Source organism: Pongo abelii, chromosome X (genome assembly GCF_028885655.2).
Source record: "Pongo abelii isolate AG06213 chromosome X, NHGRI_mPonAbe1-v2.0_pri, whole genome shotgun sequence".
Classification (NCBI taxonomy): Eukaryota; Metazoa; Chordata; class Mammalia; order Primates; family Hominidae; genus Pongo; species Pongo abelii.
The window spans coordinates 38847950-38866732 of record NC_072008.2 but is presented as its reverse complement, the minus strand read 5'-3'; the positions used below and the strand labels follow the sequence as shown (position 1 = coordinate 38866732).

General features: G+C 40.2%; 1 protein-coding gene and 1 non-coding gene across 2 annotated transcripts in view; both read right to left on the bottom strand.

Moving 5' to 3' along the window:
* Positions 1-18783, bottom strand: part of TSPAN7 (tetraspanin 7) — a 126469-nt gene that overhangs the window by 64873 nt on the left and 42813 nt on the right. The gene's annotated exons all lie outside the window — the stretch shown is intronic.
* Positions 17157-17218, bottom strand: LOC112131137 (U7 small nuclear RNA). Its single transcript, XR_002913279.1, has one exon. It is a non-coding gene; the product is annotated as a U7 small nuclear RNA (small nuclear RNA).

Below are 18783 nucleotides of genomic sequence, written 5' to 3'. Positions count from 1 at the left end.
CGTTACTTCTGCTTTCATTATCAACTAGAACCCAGCCACCTGACCACACCTAACTCTGACGGAGGCTGAGAAAGGTAGTCTAGCTGCGTGCCTAGGAAGAAGATGGAATGGGGTTTGGTGAATCCTACTAGGCTTTGCCTCAGTAGTTAAGAAAAGGAGTTTTAAATTCAGAAAGACCAGGGTTCAAATCTCAGGCCTGCAATTACTCAGTGGGTGCTGGTGAGCTGATCTTAGGATTTAGACAGATTAAGGGAGACAATAATAAGAATCTCCTAAGCTCAACAAGGTGGGAAATGTATCTGCTCCATGCCTTGGTAACTGGCTAGATACATGTTGCTAGTGCTCAGGGGTCTGGAAAAGTATACTGTTTACAGGCAAGGGGGAACTATTTTTCATCTTTATATCTTCCATAAATGAGTAAAAGATATGGAAAATTCCAAGGGTGTCTGGTCTCTTCCAGAAAACAAAAAATTAGGACAGACCTCTGCAAAGTGCTTTCAAGACTTCATTGTAGAAACTCTCAAACCTTAGTTGTATATTAAAAATCATCTGGGGAGCTTTAAAAAATTCGATTCCTGGGCCACACCCCAAACCAACTAAATTAGATTATCTGGGTGTGAAACCCAGGCATGAATATTCCTTAAAACCCAGGTGATACCAACGTACAGCCAAGTTTGAGAACTACCACCTTAGAGGAATGAATATTCAATATTGTATTTTTACTTTCTAATTCAAGGGAGCAAGATACAGAAAGATTAAATACACTACTTATAATTGGGCAAGACAATTCTGCCTTGATTGTTTCTTCTTGACTTAAATCTTCAGGCTCTAGTTACTATTTCTAGGCAATGTTTCTTAGCTTAGAGAACATTAATAACTGAAACCTATTTCTTCAGTGACCTGTAAGGTTACTGAGCACTACTAACCTTACTTAGAGAAGTCAACATTCATTAGTCAAAAAACAGAGAAGTCTCTCGACTGTTAACATAAATAATTTAACAACCTAAAAATAAATACAATAATTGTCCTTGCATAGTACCTTTCATCATGAACCTGGTTTTCAGGGTCTCAAGAGATGTGTGTGGTCAGAACCAATCTGGCAGCAACATTTCCTCCAGCTGGTAGGCATAATACAGCTTTACAATGTGAAGCTTTAAATAACAACATTTTGATGGCTGGTTGGGGGGCCATAGCTTACTAGGTATATAACAGAAATGCTGAAAGGCAAATTATGACTCATATATTATTTGGTTGTGCCTCTTGCCTGGAGCCAGCCTAGGCTATCCATCTTTATAAATGACTACACTGTATGTATCTGAAACAAATGAAAACAAAACAAACAAACACTCAAAAGCTCTCAGAGTTGTTTGCCAAGAGAATAAGAACCCATGCATCCCAAGTATGACCTTGGGTCTGTTTCTTCATCCTTAAAATAAGCACAGTGGATGACAATGTGGGTTGTGTTTCAGTTCTAACACTGAGATACACTTATTTCTCCTCCTTGTGACTCTACCAAAGGCACTGGGGGGTGGGGGGTGGGGTCCATGGAGAAGTATCTAGAGCATAATTTAGGAAATACAGAAGTGGGGGTTTAAGGAAGGGTGCAGCTGTGGGCAGAACTAGTTTTTGTTTTGTTTTGAGGGAAGAAAAATCTGTTCAGTTTGGGGACACATTGAGTTTGGGATATCAATATAGAGATGACATGAAATATAAGTCCAGATTTCAGGAGAAAGTCTGAGAGTTTTCAGGATTGAGCTATTAGGTTGGTGCAAAAGTGAGTGAAGTTCTTGCCATTACTTTAATGGCAAAAAAAAACCTCACTCACTTTTGCACCAACCTAATAATGTATAAAGTCATGAGATGGCATGAGGTCACCAAACGAGTATAGAGGAAAGATCCACAGACTGACACCTGGAACCCACTCTGCATTAAGGGACTGGCGAGAGAATAAGAACTTGTAAAGGAGGCTGAGAAAGAGCAACCAGTGAGATAGAAGGATAGCCAAGAGAAGATGGTGCTTTGGAAGCCAGGTGAAGAGAAACTCCCAGAATGCACAGTGAGCTTTCAACTTCTCAGTGATTGAAGTTGAGTCCTCTTCGTGATTATTGGGAGGAATGGAAGCTGAGTTCCAGGAAGGTCTTTGATCTTACCACATGGCATTATCTTCAGTGCTTGCCTCATCATTCAAAAAGAAAGCCAAATTTCTCAGAAACCGAAGGGTCTGCTAGTAATGCTTACAAATAGGAGTAAATAAAACTGACAATGATCACACTTCAGAGTTTACAAAGTGCTGCCTCACATGGGCTCTCCTCGGATCTCCACAACTTCCCTGTGAGGTGAGAAGGGTTGGCTTCAACTGTACAGATAAAACAACAAACTACAAATCAATCAAGATTTAAGACCTACCATCTAGGTTGTAGAAAAGCCATAGAAGTTAGGTCTTCTGACCTCAAATCTTTGGTTCCATCTTCCATACCATATTACTTGTTATTTAAATGAGGAGAAACCCAGCTTCTTATTCTCTTCAGTAGGCAAGGCTATCCCAAACAAAGAGAAATATACACACAACTAATATTTGTATATCATTTTGCAGATCACACTAGCGTGTGATCAACATCAGAAAAAGAGGGGAAAGAACCAAGTCTGGACTAAACAAGTTATAGAAACCAAGATTAAAGACAGGAATGGGAACTAGGACTGCTTTTCTCTGCCTCACCATGGGCTTACTTTACATTCTACTGAAGGTAAACTGCCAACATGGCACTCAATCTCTCCACCTTCCCAAGTAAGACTCAATTCTGATCTAATGCAAGATATCACATACCAGTCAGAATCCTAACTAAAGTTACAGCTTCTTTTCTTTTCTTTTTTCTTTTCTTTAAAGACAGGGTCTCACACTGCGGCCCAGCCTTAAGTACAGTGGTGCAATCAAAGCTCACTGCAGCTCAGAACTCCTGGGCTCAAGCGATGCTCCCAACTCACCCATCCAAGTAGCTGAGATTGCAGGCACATGCCACCATGCCCTGCTACTTTTAAAAAGCTTTTATAGAGATGGGGGTCTCGCTATGTTGCCCAGACTGCCTCAAATTCCTGACTTCAAGCTACCTTCCTGCCTTGGCCTCCCAAAGGCATGAGCCACTGCACCTGGCCCAAAGTTACAGCTTCTTATTTAGAGCCAAGGATATTCAGTTATTCTGAGCCTTTCAGTCCCAGTCAAATCAAAGAAAGCATAGATCCTAGAACTAAGCATGAAACATTTCAAGTTATTTTAAAGAACTAACTTCAGGACCAATAACCAATATACTGTGGGGTCTGGCCAAGGCGTGGCAACTTGAAATTTTTCTGACTCACTTCAGGGATACAAAAGCAGAGTACTACATTAAATCAGTAGTTTTTACCTTTATAAATTAGTTTAGATATTTGTGGATTATTAGCCATAAACAGCCAAATGGTAGATTGTAAATGCAAAAGTTACTTATATACAGCATACCCTGGATTAAAATTCTGCATCTGCATCTGTTTCTGAAGTCAGCCTCACTAGAGAAAGTAATTATAGTACATCAGCAAAACTAAGTGGGACAGGTCACCATAATCACATCAGTTTGGATGCTATGTTTCTGAAATGCAAGTGACAGCAATTATTCCCTCTTTCTGATCAGGAAGCTACTGCATTTTTATTTATTTATTTCTGAAAGATCACAAATGAAGGTAACACAAAATTTAAAAGATACAAAGGAATATATGGTAAAAAAAAGAATCTGCCTTTCACCCAGAACCTCTAATCTCCGAATTTCCTTCCCTTAAGCAAACCACCGTTACCAGTTTGTGTTCAGGGGATAATTTGCAATATTTTGATGAGAATTCCTCTGATCTTCCACCCCTTTCCTTACAGCCTTACATTTTACTAGTTTACTCTTTGTCCTTTTCCCAGATGAGCTATTGCTGTGTTGTTGGTTTTAGTTATTTTATTCAAAAATCCCCATCAAAAGCTGTGGTCTACCACTCTTCTCATATAGCTACAAAGGCAGACAACATCTTATTCAGAGGCTCAGGTTTAGTTTACCAGGATTATTTTCTAAAAGTTAAAAAGACTACCAATGACAAAATAACCAGGTATACCTGCCCAGGACTTCTCAAACCCCTGTGTCAAGTGAAGGTAAAAGAAACAGGATTGTCTTTAAAAGTAAAAAATAAAATGCTATATGATGGGCTGATCATCCTTAAAAATCAGTAAAGTTGTGTATTCTAAGGGTAAATTAAAATGTCTTTCCATACCTATGGTATCCTTGCTGATATCTAGTCCTCATATCTTAAGCCTTCTCACTCAAGACATGGCTGCTTCTTAGAGTACAAGACTATAATTTTGTCTGGTAATTAATAGCTACAGAGTCTAACACCCTTGGTTGCTTATGCCTTTCAAGATCCACAGGCTGTCCCAATCTATTCAGAAGGGAAAGCATCGCTAATTCTAACGGGCTTTAAGTACATATTTACTGGGCTTCTACTATGTGCCAGGCATTGTGCTAAATGTTGGGAACAGAGTGAGGAAAAACACATGTCCTGCCCTCCATAAGTCAGGAATTTCAGTGTGCCAAGGGGCAGAGACCAATCGGAAGTCTCCCCACACTCTATATTCCTCACCCAATGTAGTGCCAAGATATTCTTAGATTCCACCTGCCCCATGTCTAGTCCTTTTGCCTGATGGTGGGTTTCTTCTCTGCTCTGACAGGTTGTGGGTTTCAGAACTGGGTTCGATCCCTTGAAGGTGGACAGTAGACAACAGAGGAACTGTCCACACCTTGTAGTCAGGTCTCTAGGGGCCAGATCAGGCCACTGCTGGAGTTGAGGAGGGAAGATTCTGATCCCTTTCATACCTTTTCTCCAGACAAAAATTGTAGGTCTGCAGTAACAAGTCCTCTGTTTCATTTGTGACACAGAATGAATTAAGATAAACCTGGCTCCCAATCTCAAACAGAAAAGGCAAGCAATTTCTAAACCAAGGGCCCTAAGAAAGGGATTTTCAAATGCCACATGTTCAGAGCCTATCTCGCAGGAAATGATTTAAAGACCAAGACAGGGCTTTGCTCAACAATAAGAGACAAGTGTTAGGTATGGCCATCCCATCTGCTCCCATGAGCAGGCGAATTCTTTACAGGGTGGTAGTTAGGGTTTATAACATCCACGAAGAGGATTTTCCTGACGGCCTATCATCACTGAAGAGTTAGAGTTGCAACTGAAAGACAAGAAGAACGTCAGAACTGTGCACTTGCAGAAGTCACCCTACCCCATTCACAATTCTCCTACCTGCTTTCCTTCCATGTCCCACCACTTCTTTCCTAAAACATGGCTTCCACATTGCTACACAAGCAGACAAGTCCATCCACCCTCTCCATGTCCCTCAGGAACTTCCAAATGGGTCTAAATAACAATAACTACATCACACTACTTTCTCTAGCACAGGGGATAGATGCCATTGTCTCAGGAAAAAGAATGGGAAAATACATTATGTTTAAATTAGGAAAATCTGAGTAGCTTCATTTTTGGTTTGGAGCATATACTTCCTTAGTGATTTTTCTTTATTTAACTTCCAAATGTAAGTTTATAAAACTTCTGTATTTATTACTATCTGCAACCCCAAAATAAGATGACTTGTACAATACAGGAGAGCCTTCAATCATAAAAATTCATTCTTAAGTTATATACAATTTTACAGTTTTGTCGGAGTATGCTCTGTGTTGGCAACCCATGAACACAAAACCGAGAATGTCAATACCGTAGATGTCACAGAGCTGCTCAGATTTTCAATCTAATTTAGGAATGAAGGGTTATGAATCTAAAATGACAATATGTCCTGCCTGCTAAACAAGCTCCTGCCCTTCATACAACTATCAGCCCCCTTAAGGCTTCTGTGATTAAAATAAGCAGAAAAGGATCATTTAGAGACAATGCAAAGGCCTTTCCTGTAGCTCTTGAGAGGGACTCAAGGCTGAGCCATGCCTTAGCTAATAAACACTGATAACCTACGCCATTTCAGGCACCATTTGGAGTCTAAACAAGGTGAGGGCATGAACAATATCACCCGCAAAGAACACTTACTGTGCTCTTTTAGGAAGCACCAAGTACTCAAAGCAGAGCAAATGCAACAAGGGCAGCATCCCAAATTCCATAGTAGGGCAGACTCCGATGCTATGGGGGCCCTGGTGTGAGTGGGGCCCAAACAGCTGGCATGGCTGCTGCCTCCCAGTCAAGCAGGAGGCCTGTGATATCCCAGGGGCAGCAGTGGCCACCACCTGGACACTCTTATCACTTAGGCTCTTGATGCTAGCAAAAATAGTACATTTCTTGGCTGTCTGAGATTTTTCAGTGCGTGGTAATTTGACATTTCCAGCAAAATTGGCAGGTCCTGAGATATAATCTCAGGACAAAGACAAAATAGGGATGAAATCCTTAGCAAGGCACAGGTGCCAAAGTGCAATGTCTTCAAAGACACAGTTTCACCGCCAAGAAGAAAAGCCACCCAGCTTCCACTATAACACAACTACTTTGTTCCACAGTCTGTGCCACCCAGATGCCTCCCCACCTACCACCACCCACAGAGAGACCACCAACTCCCAATCCCATACAGCCAGGATCTGTGCCCATTGTCCAGTGAGGCCCCTAGACCTAACACAGCATCTCACAGAGAATCAAATGAAGGAAAATGTCTGACCTGTAAACTGCTGAACTCACTGAGCAAAGGAATTAACATGAAGACTCTCCTAGCTAGTATGAAATGCTACCACTCTCAAGGTAGCTCAGCGACTAGAGGTATAGTCTGAGAAGCCAGACAGTTTGAGTAAAAGATCTGTGGGGAAATGAACCCTCCTTACTCTCCCACTCTCTCTCAGACACAAAAGTTCCCACTGGAAAGCAAATCAGAGGGGGAATTATGCCTCATGCACCCTGACTTGACAGTAACTTCCAAATACACGCTATCAAGAACACCCACCCAACCATCTGTCCGTCTGTGATTCCTTTGCTTATTCACACAGAGAAAAAGCCCAATAAAAAGGAAGTCAGCTGGCTGACAGTCTGAGGGCTTTCTGAACTTCCCCATCCTCCGGAAATGCACAAGCCAGGTCTGCTGTTCTATCCAGAGAGGAACAGCATTTGATGGAGATGAACAGCGGATGACAGTTAAAGATCAGTAAGAAAGTAAACGTATAATGGATTGTGAACTTAACGAGTTCTGACTTCCCTAACATGCTTATTGAAGTCTCTGTACTCCTGATTATTTAGAATTCATGCTTCCTGTTCTCCTAGTCTGTACCACCCTACGGTCCTTCCCAGTGATGGCCTGATTCTCTCCATCTTCCTTCCTCCACCTCCCTGAGGTTCACTGCACCAACAACTTCCAAGGTTCATTCTTCCTCCATTACAAACACCTTCCTTAATCCACCCAAAATATTTTTAAATCATCGTATCGCTTAAGTCTCCATCAGTTTGTCCTTCTCTCCGACGTGAACAAACACATAGTAAAAATGTAAGATGAGGCTGTTTTTCCCAGTAGTCAATCTTACCCTGTCCCTTCCAATACCCACAACAAAGAAAACTATCACCCATCTGATCAAATGGATGGGTAAGCCTCACAAGATGAGGGCTGATTTCCCTAAATCAGAAGAGAGGCTCACAGAGCAGAAGGAGTACTCTAAATAAAGAGAATAGCATACAAATAATGAACCAGTGTTGCTCAAAGTGTGGCATGAAGTCTTCCTGCTTGACCAATGCTTTGGGAGTCTGTTCAAAATGCAGATTTCTGAGTACAACATGACACCTACCAAACCAGTCTCTCCAGGATGCATAAAATGCAAAACTCTGTATTGTCTATAGAGCACATCCCTCTAGGTTATCAGGTTCTAAGCTCTCACTGCGTTTGAGCTATTTTGCAACTTCATAAGTTGCAGGCAACTGGAAGATATTAAAAACTCTGTCATTGTCTGGTTTTGCCTGACTTCCCTCCCCCTTTAGGGGAAAAAATCAGTTTTGCTTCCATTTGCAATTCTATTCCTTTACTCAATATAAATTTGTGCTTTTTGACTTTTTCCCTTTGAACCACTTATAACTTCTGCCAGGTTCCCTCATGTGGGTAAAATGAAATCTTTAAAACATGTTCATCCTTATCTGTATGAAAGTAATGATTTTGCCTTTTCTGAATATTATCTTTTAACAGAGATAGGCCCAGGAATCTCTACTTGAAAAAGATGATTCTTCAGCACGAGAAAGTGGGAAAACCAGCACTCTCGGGCTGAATGCAACCAGCCAGGCTCTTTGTAGATAAAGTTTTCTTGGAACACAGCCACGGACACTGTGGCTGCTTTTGAGCCGCAGTGGAGTAGTTGTGACAGAGACCCTGTGCCCTGCAAAACCTAAAATACTATCTGGTCCTTTAAAGAAAAATTCTGCCAACCCCTGCTTTAGTGGAATAGCTTTCAAAGTCGATATTTATCAAGCAAATCTTTTAGAGTCACTGCAAGGTGATTGTGGACAGGCTGGCCGTGCCATGGAAAGCTCAGTGGAAATACTGACACTGAGTATGGTACCAGCACTCAAAGGTGAGAGGAGGTTCATAGGGGCTCAGGGAAATTGCATAGAGTGGCTCTGAGGAAAAATACACTTTGTGTAGCAAGAGTAGCCCACCTCAGTAAGCTATGGAAAGTGCTTCATACATCCATTCAGCAAGCACTTATGGAGAATCTACCACCACCTATAGCAGGCAATGGGTACTCCATAGATCAAGCTTGTCCAACTCACCTTATTTTGTTGTTGTTCTGTTTTGTTTTTAGGCTTTTAGCAGCCTGAAGCCATGGTTTTTAAGTTTCTGTCTTTAGTAATAAGCGGAAAAGAGGGATGAGGAAGGGGCTTTGCTGGCCAACCAAAACAGAAACTAAGAATCCATGACTGTATTCTTGCCCTTGGACACCCCTGCCATAGATGAATGAGGCAGGAACTCTGCCCTGCAGATTCAGAACATAATTATCAGCCACCCCTGCGTAGTGGTTAAGGTATAGCCATTGAGAGAGAGGCTCTGGAGCCAGTCTTTGTGGGTTTAAAGCCCAGTTCCACCACTTACTAGCTGTATAACCATGGGCAGACTCTCTGTGCCTCAGTTTTCTCATCTGTAAAGTGGAGATATTAATATAGTACCTGTCTTAGAGAGTTGTTGTGAGGCTTTGGTGAGTTAATACACATAAAACTCTTAGAACAGAAGCTAACAAGTACTAAACGCTGTCAATTAGGGCTATGACTATGATCAGAACCCGCAATTACACACCAGTTGCCACAGTAGGCCTCTGATGTACATTCTCTCTAAACCTTACAATTGCTACTCAAGCTGCAAATTATCCCCATTTAATGATGCAGAAACAGGCCCAGAGAGGTCAAATGACTTTTCCAAGAATGCAAGGTAGAGACAGGATTGAAACCTAGATCTGACTCTGAAGTCCAGTTTTCTTTCCAGTCATTCTCCCTTGTGTGAGGTTGTCTAGAGTGATGGTGACCCCAAAATCACAAGTCTGCCTTCACGAGGTCTTCTACATTTCTCATGGGATTCGAAATCTGGCTTTGGAATAGCAGATTTTTCTACAATGAGACACCTAAATATTTCTCTTTAGGCAAGAATGGAAAAGATGATATCCCCATGATGAAAAAGTGTTAAAAATAAAATATTTTAATACTTTAAGCATTTTATTCCTCTCAAATAAAATACTCATGGGATATGTTACCCAACATTTTCTTCTCTAGGTAAAAGGTCTAGTTAAATTTGAAAACCAATACAGTAATGCAGTTTACAGAGTGTCCTTGTAATGTTCTTTAAAAAAAAAAAAAAAAAACTGGAGAGGACATTAAAAGACCCCGAATGTACATTTTAAAGCAGCTGAAATTGGTCCAGTGCTCTTTCAATCCCTTTAAATGAAAAGGGTTCTCTCTAAAGAAACTAAAAATAATTTGGCGTGAGACACTGTATGAAAATGGAACCCCAGCTCATTTCAAGGTTTCATAGGCAGAGGCAGGCTGATATTACTTTGCATTGGGAAAAAAAAAAGCTTATTTTCAGCTATATGTCAATATTTTATATTACATTCTTATAGGAAAAGGGCTAGCTATAGTTATGGAAAAGAATATAAACAGAATCTTGTACTTAACTAAGCAGCCATGCTTAGAAAGCTCACTGAAGCTGAAACTTGTTACAAGAATGATAACACCCCTCAACACTCGAGGGGAAAAAAGATTTCATTGTTTAGCAATATTTCTAATACTCTAATATTCAAATCCACCCAGTCCATACTTAAGGCTATAGGCAGCTCCTTAGTGCTGAAAACAAACAGTTTTTGAGACATAATTTGGTCTGAACAATTTGGTTTGACAAAGGTTTACAAAAAAAAAGAATAAATCTGTAAAGACTCTACAGCTCCCATTTATGGCTGTATTCATTTTGCAAATCAGTGACTTCATACTGTTGCAAAAAAAGCAAAACTCTCAATAGGGAAATGTGATGCTGGTGCTCATGACACTGAATGGGTAATGAGTTACCTAGCCTTGTGGCCATATAGAAAATAAGTCCTTCATTACTGCACAATATCACCCATAAGACACACATTCTACTGGGTGTGCCAGAAAACCATGCATGCTTTGTTCTCCAGATAGACAGCACAACAGTGCCCATGAATGACCTTCAGCCACACACCAAGCTAGCAGGGAGGCGAGAGTCCCTGCAGCTGGGGAAAGCAGGTGCTTCTCACACTTTGTGGGTGTCCCATTCACTTTGTAAAAGCCCAATCAAGGTTACACAACTCAAAACATGTCAGAATAGTTTTCTCCTTCAAAGTCCAGTTAACTCATAGAGATCTTAATAGGATTCACAGGCATTATTTCAACTCGGCCCCTGGTGTACGGGAAGAACTGGACTTGGTAAAAACCTTCACAGGGTTTCAAAACCCAAATCTTGGACTGCATTCAGATCCCAGCACTGCCACTTTTTAGCAGTGACCTTGGATGCACTGCTTAATCTGAGTTTCAATTTGTATTTTGTAAACTAAGGATAATATCCATTCCTACTTGCATCTCTACACATGAAAAGAACTCAACAACAGTACCTGGCACAAAGGTGTTCCATAAATGGTCAGAAGCCTTGGGCTTTGGATAGTCAAAAATGTACTAGATTCAATAATGTAAAAAAGAAACAACAGTTCTACCCTTCAGGTTAAGTCGGTGGAAATACATACATCTAATTTCACTCTCTTGAAACCCCATAAAAACCACGTAAAGGAATTGTTTTTTAAAAGACAAACTCAGGAGAACAGGAGATGGGACAATAGGAACAACATTTTGGAAGCTCCAAAGCAGACAGATGAGTGGTAACCAACTCAGCAGGCAAGGGAAAAAGATGAAAAACAAAACAAAACAAAACAAAACCTCAAACCAGCAGTCAGCAAAGCTGAAAATGGGCACAGGGCTCCTCTGAAACTGGGGGACAAGGGGGTCTCAAACGTGCAGAGGCTGGAAAGGAAGGCATCTGAGAAGCTGTTATGTCTAGCTCCCCTTTCCATTCCACAGAGGGACTGCACTTTCCCCAGCCAGGAAAATATCCAAAGGATTATTTCCTAAAGAGGGTAAAACATAGGGTACCTATCCCGGGAGGCATAGTCAGGTCATGAGTATTCTAATGAAAATAGGGTCATTAAGTGACCAAATACACACTGAACCCTGAATGCAGAGAGACTGCCCTCAAGTCCTCTTTCCCCAAGAAGCTCCCAGACTAAGCACTAGACCTACCCTTCCTGCAGGAGACTTGAAGCCTTCTCTAGGGCATCTAATAACCCAAGGTGAAAGACCTAAAGATATATTGTCATAGGTATTTCCCAACAAATGCCCAACCCAGATCACTCTATAGTGAAAAAAAATTCAACAAGCTCCACCAACCTGCTTAGCTTCACAGCAGCTTTCTAGTTCCCAAGAAACTAAGGATTACCAGACATCTGAGAAAAGCCTCTACCAAGGAAGATAGATCAAAATAAGCAAACAAAAGAGCACTGGGAACAGAAACTATACACCTAGGAGAAAAATTAAGCAAATATATATCAATGATATCCTTGGAGACATAAGATACTACATCCATAAAATAAGAAAATTTTTTTAACCCAGGAAACTAAAGAACTGAAACAAACACTTTTGGAATTGAAAATTATTATGAGAAATCAAAATTAAGAGAAGTGTTAGAAGATATTACTCCAAAATTAGAGCAAATACGAAGAGATGAAAAATAGGAGAAAACAGAAAATCAGATAACTGTTATGAAGATTCCAGCTCCTGAGTGTTAGTTGCAGAATGAAAAGAAAAATGGAGAATAAACGTTTCAAAAATAATTTCCCAAAACTGAAGAACTGAGGTGTCAGAATGAAATGGCACATAGTATGTCATAGAATGCCCAGCATAGTGGATAAAAACAAACCCATGTCATGGCCCATTAGTGTGACATTTCAGATCCTTGGGGACAAAAAGACTTTATAAACTTGCAGAGAGAAAAAGAAATCAGGTCCTAAGTATCCTGGTCAGGAATCAGAATGGCTTCATACTTCTTTACAGCAATAGTAGAAACAGAAGACAACAGATCAATGTATTAATTTTCCTTTAGAGCTTTGAATTCTACTCCCAAACTCCCATCAAGTATGATAGTAGAATAGACATTTTCAGGTATGCAAGGCCTCGAAAAACTTACCTCCCTTGTACCCTTTCTCACAAAGTTACTGGAAGTGCTCCACTAAAACCAGCAAGCAAAACAGAAGATATAAAAAGAAAAGAAGCTCTGACTCAGGAGAGAGGCCAAGGGAAGCTCCGGATGACAGCTGTGTACTAAAAGAAGACAACCAGTCCAGATTGGTGCAATGTGACTCAAGAGAGGGGCACACTGAGAACTTTCATCACAAGACGCCTGCTGCCGTTAAACCTGAAAACAATGATGGGGTGAGCTGGATGAGGCTTCTTCTGTTTTGCTTTTCCTGGCATGGGCTGAGGAGATTCCTGTCCTTCTCCACCGCCTGAACCAGCAAAGGACTCTCATTTCACTCCAAGGCAGCCTTCTGAGAACTGGAGGCAGGCATCAAAGAGCTGAAGAGTAGGAAACGCAGAGCAGCCTGTGCCCCCACCACATTCGTGCTGGGCGCTCAGTACCAGTTCCACACTAAGTGTTGTCAAATGTCCTGCCTATCAGGAGCCCCATTTTTCCTCAGATTCACTCATGGCCTTACCCACCAACTTCCCCACAATAAGCTCTGAAAGCAGAAGCCAGATTTCTCCCAGAGACTTGGTGGGCTTTCATCAAACAAAACCAATGCCTCTCTTTCCTTGCACAGCTAGGTTTGTGCTTGCTGCTTGGTTTTCAAAACCATACAATATATTGTTTAGGAATACATACATAACTGTGGATGCTAAAAAGATAAGGAAGAAAATGAGTGACAAGTCAGGGTAGTGGTTATCTCTGGAGGTTATGCAACTGGGAAAGGGAACAGAGGAAAGGTCTTTAAGGAGCTGCTATTTTCCCATTTCTTAAACTGGGGGTGTGGGCCCGTTAGTATTTTAAAATTATTCTTTATATTGTACCTATCTACTAAACATTCTTTTGTATTCAATACATTTTGCAATTTATAAGATGATTTGGGTCACAGATTATGTTACAAAGAGTACAAGAATCTATACCATTTGTCTCTGTTGTTCCCCATAACAGCAGTGGACAGAATCTGTTCCCACCATCACGATCTTTTAATATGGCCCAAGACAGCAGTCACAGAAAAGCAATTCTAGAAGACACTTTATGGCAGGAACAAACAGAAACAAGACCCTCTGTAATTAGCTTTCATATACAGCCATGAGAAATGCCCTAATGCTCCTCAACTAGTGGGGATTCCTGCAAGCTGACAGGCTTCTGAGAGAAACTGAAGTGTATAGCCAAAAGAGATTGTTCTCACCATTTCCCCAACGTGACTTAGTCTTGTTTGAACAAACTGGCAATTCCAAAATAAATACCCCAGACAACAGGTTCACTTTCCCAGCATGATTCAGATGAAGCAGCAGAAATGTTTATTGTTAACTACCGACCCATGTTTGGTTGATTTCCTTAAACACTATGTATGCTATGCACATACCACCATGACTAAAAGTCACTTTTCTTGAAAGGCATCTTGCTATTCGATTTCACTAAGCTGCTCCAACAGAAAAACTCTTTCCAAATTCTCATGTGCTGAATATTTTCCTTCCGTGTCTAGTCAAAGAAAGAAAGAAGTCATTCTACAGCATTCACAGAGGACTGAAGATGATGCAGCCCAAGTCTCATGCTGTTTAGCCACCTGGCTGAGATGTGGCCTGCCTTCCCTACCCACCGATTTTCTCTTACCTCTCTTGGAATTCAACTCACAATTCAGATGCAGACAATCGAAAGCAACTGGGCACTGATTTGAGTAAGAGCATTATATTCCACTAACCTGACTAATAAAGTGAAACAGCTGGCTACATTACATTAACACCAATGGATTTATACCTTGACTTTTCTAAAATATCACTGGAAACAGCACCTTCAGAAAGAATAATTTTTCTCAGACTTAAACTGCCTCCACTTGAAGAAGATTGCTCCACTGTGAATAGGCTCACCTCTGAGAAGACTCAGTGAAGTGTATCAAGACATGGCCACAGTACTCTTTTTCCTCAGATGTTTCTGCTAAAGTATTGGCCATCAATAATGACTCTTCTCCCAGATTAGAGCTTCTCAACTGTGGTTGCACGCTGGAATCACCTGGGGAGCTTTAAAAACTACTGGTGCTTGGGTCTCACCTTCCAAGAATGATCTACTAGGTCAGGGATGCGGTCTGGGTTGAGTTTGGAGAGCTCCCCAGGTGATTCTAATGCGCAGTCAAAGGTAAGAACTATGGTCTATTAGAGAATAATAGTGACTAGTTTCCTCCTGTCGAAAATATAAGCTAACATTTCCTAAAAACCATCACTGCTTTAACAGTGTGTATGTTTACATATGCCATGCAGCATAGCTAAGTAATTAAGAGCACAGAATCTTGAGTTAGGCTACCTGGGTTTGACTGCTGGCTTTGCCACTCACTGGCTGAGTGATCTTGGACAACTTATATAACTGGTCTGTGCCTCAGTTTCCTTATTTGTGAAATGGGCTAATATGAGTACCCATAGATCACAAAATGGTGAGTATTTAATTAGTTGATATTTATAGAATGCTTAAAACAATGGATATGACACAGAACATGCCTTAGTAATGTTTGTTGGATAAACTGTCAAGCCAGTTTCTGTCAAGAACCCCAAATAATACAGAATCAGATACGACTTTCTTTGGAATGCCAATCGAACATTTTTAGTACAAAAATCTCTCAGATTTTTTGTACTACCTCTTATTTTTATAATGGAAATTTATCCAGCTCTGGCCAAAGGGGCATTTTTGAGGTCCAAGAGGGAAATTTAACATAACCTAGCGACATTTCTTTATTGCTGGGTCCAACCCTCTCTCCATCATTTCAGACATCCATGTCATTGCTAATAACCTGGTGTGAAATCTGAGCACTATATTTGCAGGAATTGGCAAGAACGGCTTTAGAATTCCAAGTTTTTTATTTTCAAATGAGTATGTAACTGTCTCACCTAGAAGATAAAGGAATATTTTTTTCAAAGAGTTCTCTGTAGCCTTGTAGGAGATAGAGGTCCTTGGATTTTTCTTACTTTAATTATATACATATATATATATACACACACACACACATATATATACACATATACATATGTATATGTATATATGCTGCATGCCAAGCACCATGCACAGAAATTTATTGATTTAAAAAATATTTAAAACAGGAGATCAAAACTGAATGCAGTCCTGAAATGTGAGAACAGACACTTGGCTGCACAAGCTTTTCAACTACACAGATAAATATAAAATAGTATTTGAGGAAAAATAGTTTCATACACGTAGCTCCTAAACACAGAGGAAGCCTGATGGTAAACATTTCAGAGTCTCTCTGTCTTCCACTAATAATAGAACTGATTTATTATCAAGGCAGTGCAAAAATGGTGCAGAAAGGTTGTGTGAAGAGAGACAGCTCCAAATAATATTCCCCAACACCACTTCAAAGACATTCAGCTTGCTAATGCTTTCATTCAAAAACCAACACTTAAATTCTCTAATGCCACAAAATCGCTTCTTAAAAATAATGTAAGCTCATTTTGAAACATGCAGATTACTCATCAGACACTGCTGAGAGAGTGTGTAAACAGGCTCATTTCTACAGGGCAATTTGGTATGCGTATTAAAAGCATTTACAGTGTTTATCCTCTAACACAGGGATTTATCCTTAGGAAGTAATGGACACTCATGTGAAAAATGCACGTGCAAGAAAGGTCATCATAACATTGCTTAATAGCAAAAAAAGAGCACTGATTACCTAGATGGTGGTATATTCATACAATGGGGTCCTGTAGCATAGCAAAATATTGAGTGAAATGGGAAAATATCTGCGATAATGTTATCAGGAAAAGGTGGTTAAGTTATTTGGATAGCAGTACTCCATTTTTGTGGAAAATAAGGATATTAATCACTGAAAAAGTGTATGGAATGATGCACAGCAAAATGTTAAAGGAAGTTATCTTTGATTAATGGGATTGCGGGAAATTTTCTTTCAGGCAGTAATTTTTAATTATTCAATTATGTATGGCTGGCACAATAAAATGAATAAAATAGCTACAATTTTAAAAATAAAATGTAATAAAGATATATTAAATAATACTATGTATATAAAATAAAGAAGGGGAACAGACCACTTTTCAACTTTCCCATATTTCTCAAGAGTTGTCTAAAATAAGTTCAGTAATGGCACCAAGGAAAGTTACCACATAGTTCTTATCCACTAAGAAATGGCCAGAAAACAAAGGCAGTGGAACTGAACATTTTAAAACCAAATACTGTCTTCTGAAGTGAGGGCTACCCATATTGGACTGGAGTCAGCAGTCAAGTGTTTTAAAACATTAGGTTCTCAAGACCCTAACTTTGGTACATGCTAACAGTTCAGTTACCTCACCTTTTTTCTTTAAAAAAAAATATATATATTTTTTGGTGGGGGGGCTTTCTGGTAAAAACCGGAAAGCCTGCTAGACAAATTCTAAAAGAGCTGTAACATTACTTTTTTTATCTTTAAACAGCATCTCAAGAACTCTTCTGGAAGTGTGAATTGCCCAAAGGAAACAGATGTTTAAAGGAACCGAAAGCTTAAGTGTCCCCAATTTACTTCGACTTATTTCTTACCACACTGCCACCGCCCTCCCCTTTGCTTTATTTCTCCAGTTCTCCCATATTTCCTAAGGGCTGGGGTCCTTCCCTACCAGGGACCAGGCTAAATCAGGAAAGATTCAAGGGAATCTAGGGTTTGGGGGTTCCCGGGAAACAGAAAGATGGCTTTGAAGCCATTCAATACTCATTTGGTAATCTTAATTCTAACTCAGAATTGGTTCTTCTCTTTCCCACCCCTTTTTTTTTTTTTCCTCAAGGCTAAAACTAGACCCGAGACCAGTCTTTCTGCAGACACTAAACATAGCCATGTTTTGGTTTCTGCAGGATCAGGAAGAAGGTGAGTCCTAAAAATGGTTGGGCAAGTTCAATCGTCAGTGCTCACCTTTGGTCTCACACAGATGCCTCAGATGTCAGAATATGAAATCACAGAATTATAGAAAATTAGAGTTGAAAGTGGCTTTCTAAATATTATAGATGAATGCTACAAAAAGTGTGCTCACTAGTCTAGCAGCAGCAGTACTGCTTGGGTGCTTGTTAGAATTGCAGATTCTCCAGTCCCACCACAAGTCCACTCAATCAGCAGCTCTGGGTGTGGGGTCCGGCTACTTGCAATGTTTACTAGCTCTCCAGGTGCTTGAGGCTCACCTAAGTGAAAACTACTATTATAGAGTAAGAAGCTGAAGCACAGTGAGAGTATCATTTGTCTTCACAAAACGAGAGAGAGGAAAAAAAAGCAATGAGACATCTAAATAAAGCTACACTATTTTTCTGTTTCAAGATCTGCAATGCTGTACCCACAGGTCTCTGGATTATCTTTCATTTCTAGTTGTCTTTTCGTTTTTACATCACTACCCTTGGAGAAACTGTGGCAACCATTACAGAGCAGCCCAAGGCAGTCTCTGAAGTGTGAAGGAGCGTTTAATTCAAACTCTTTTTACAAATCACTAGATTAATGAAATTCATCATACATGCTAGTTCTGGGGTGTCAACTGCATGCAAATCATATCTAACAAGCTAAGCGCAGACTTCTAAAGTAGTTCCCAGAAAATCAGAGCAGCAAATGCTAGAATAGGAACTTGACTATATATTAATGTAAAAGAAGAACTGGAGTCCCTTATCTTATTTTCTCAGGCTGTCCTTCTCCACATCCACACCAAGACTCAGAGAAGAGCTCTGAAATGTAGGGAGTTCTAGCTCACAAAATAATTTACGTTTCCAAAAGATCATTTCTAAATCCTTTGTTTGAAAGCTGGACACATTTCTTCACTAAACAACGTTATAAGTGGTCTTAAATGTCCAATCAAAATAGATTTACAATAAAATTGGCATTATAAAAAATCTAATCATTTAAAAATACTTCCTCTGGAAAAAAAGTTCAAGCTCCAATTTAGGTGTAACTTCACAAACGGGGCCCCATTAGGTATGGGGATCACAGCAGTAGTTTCTGGTGATGAAGA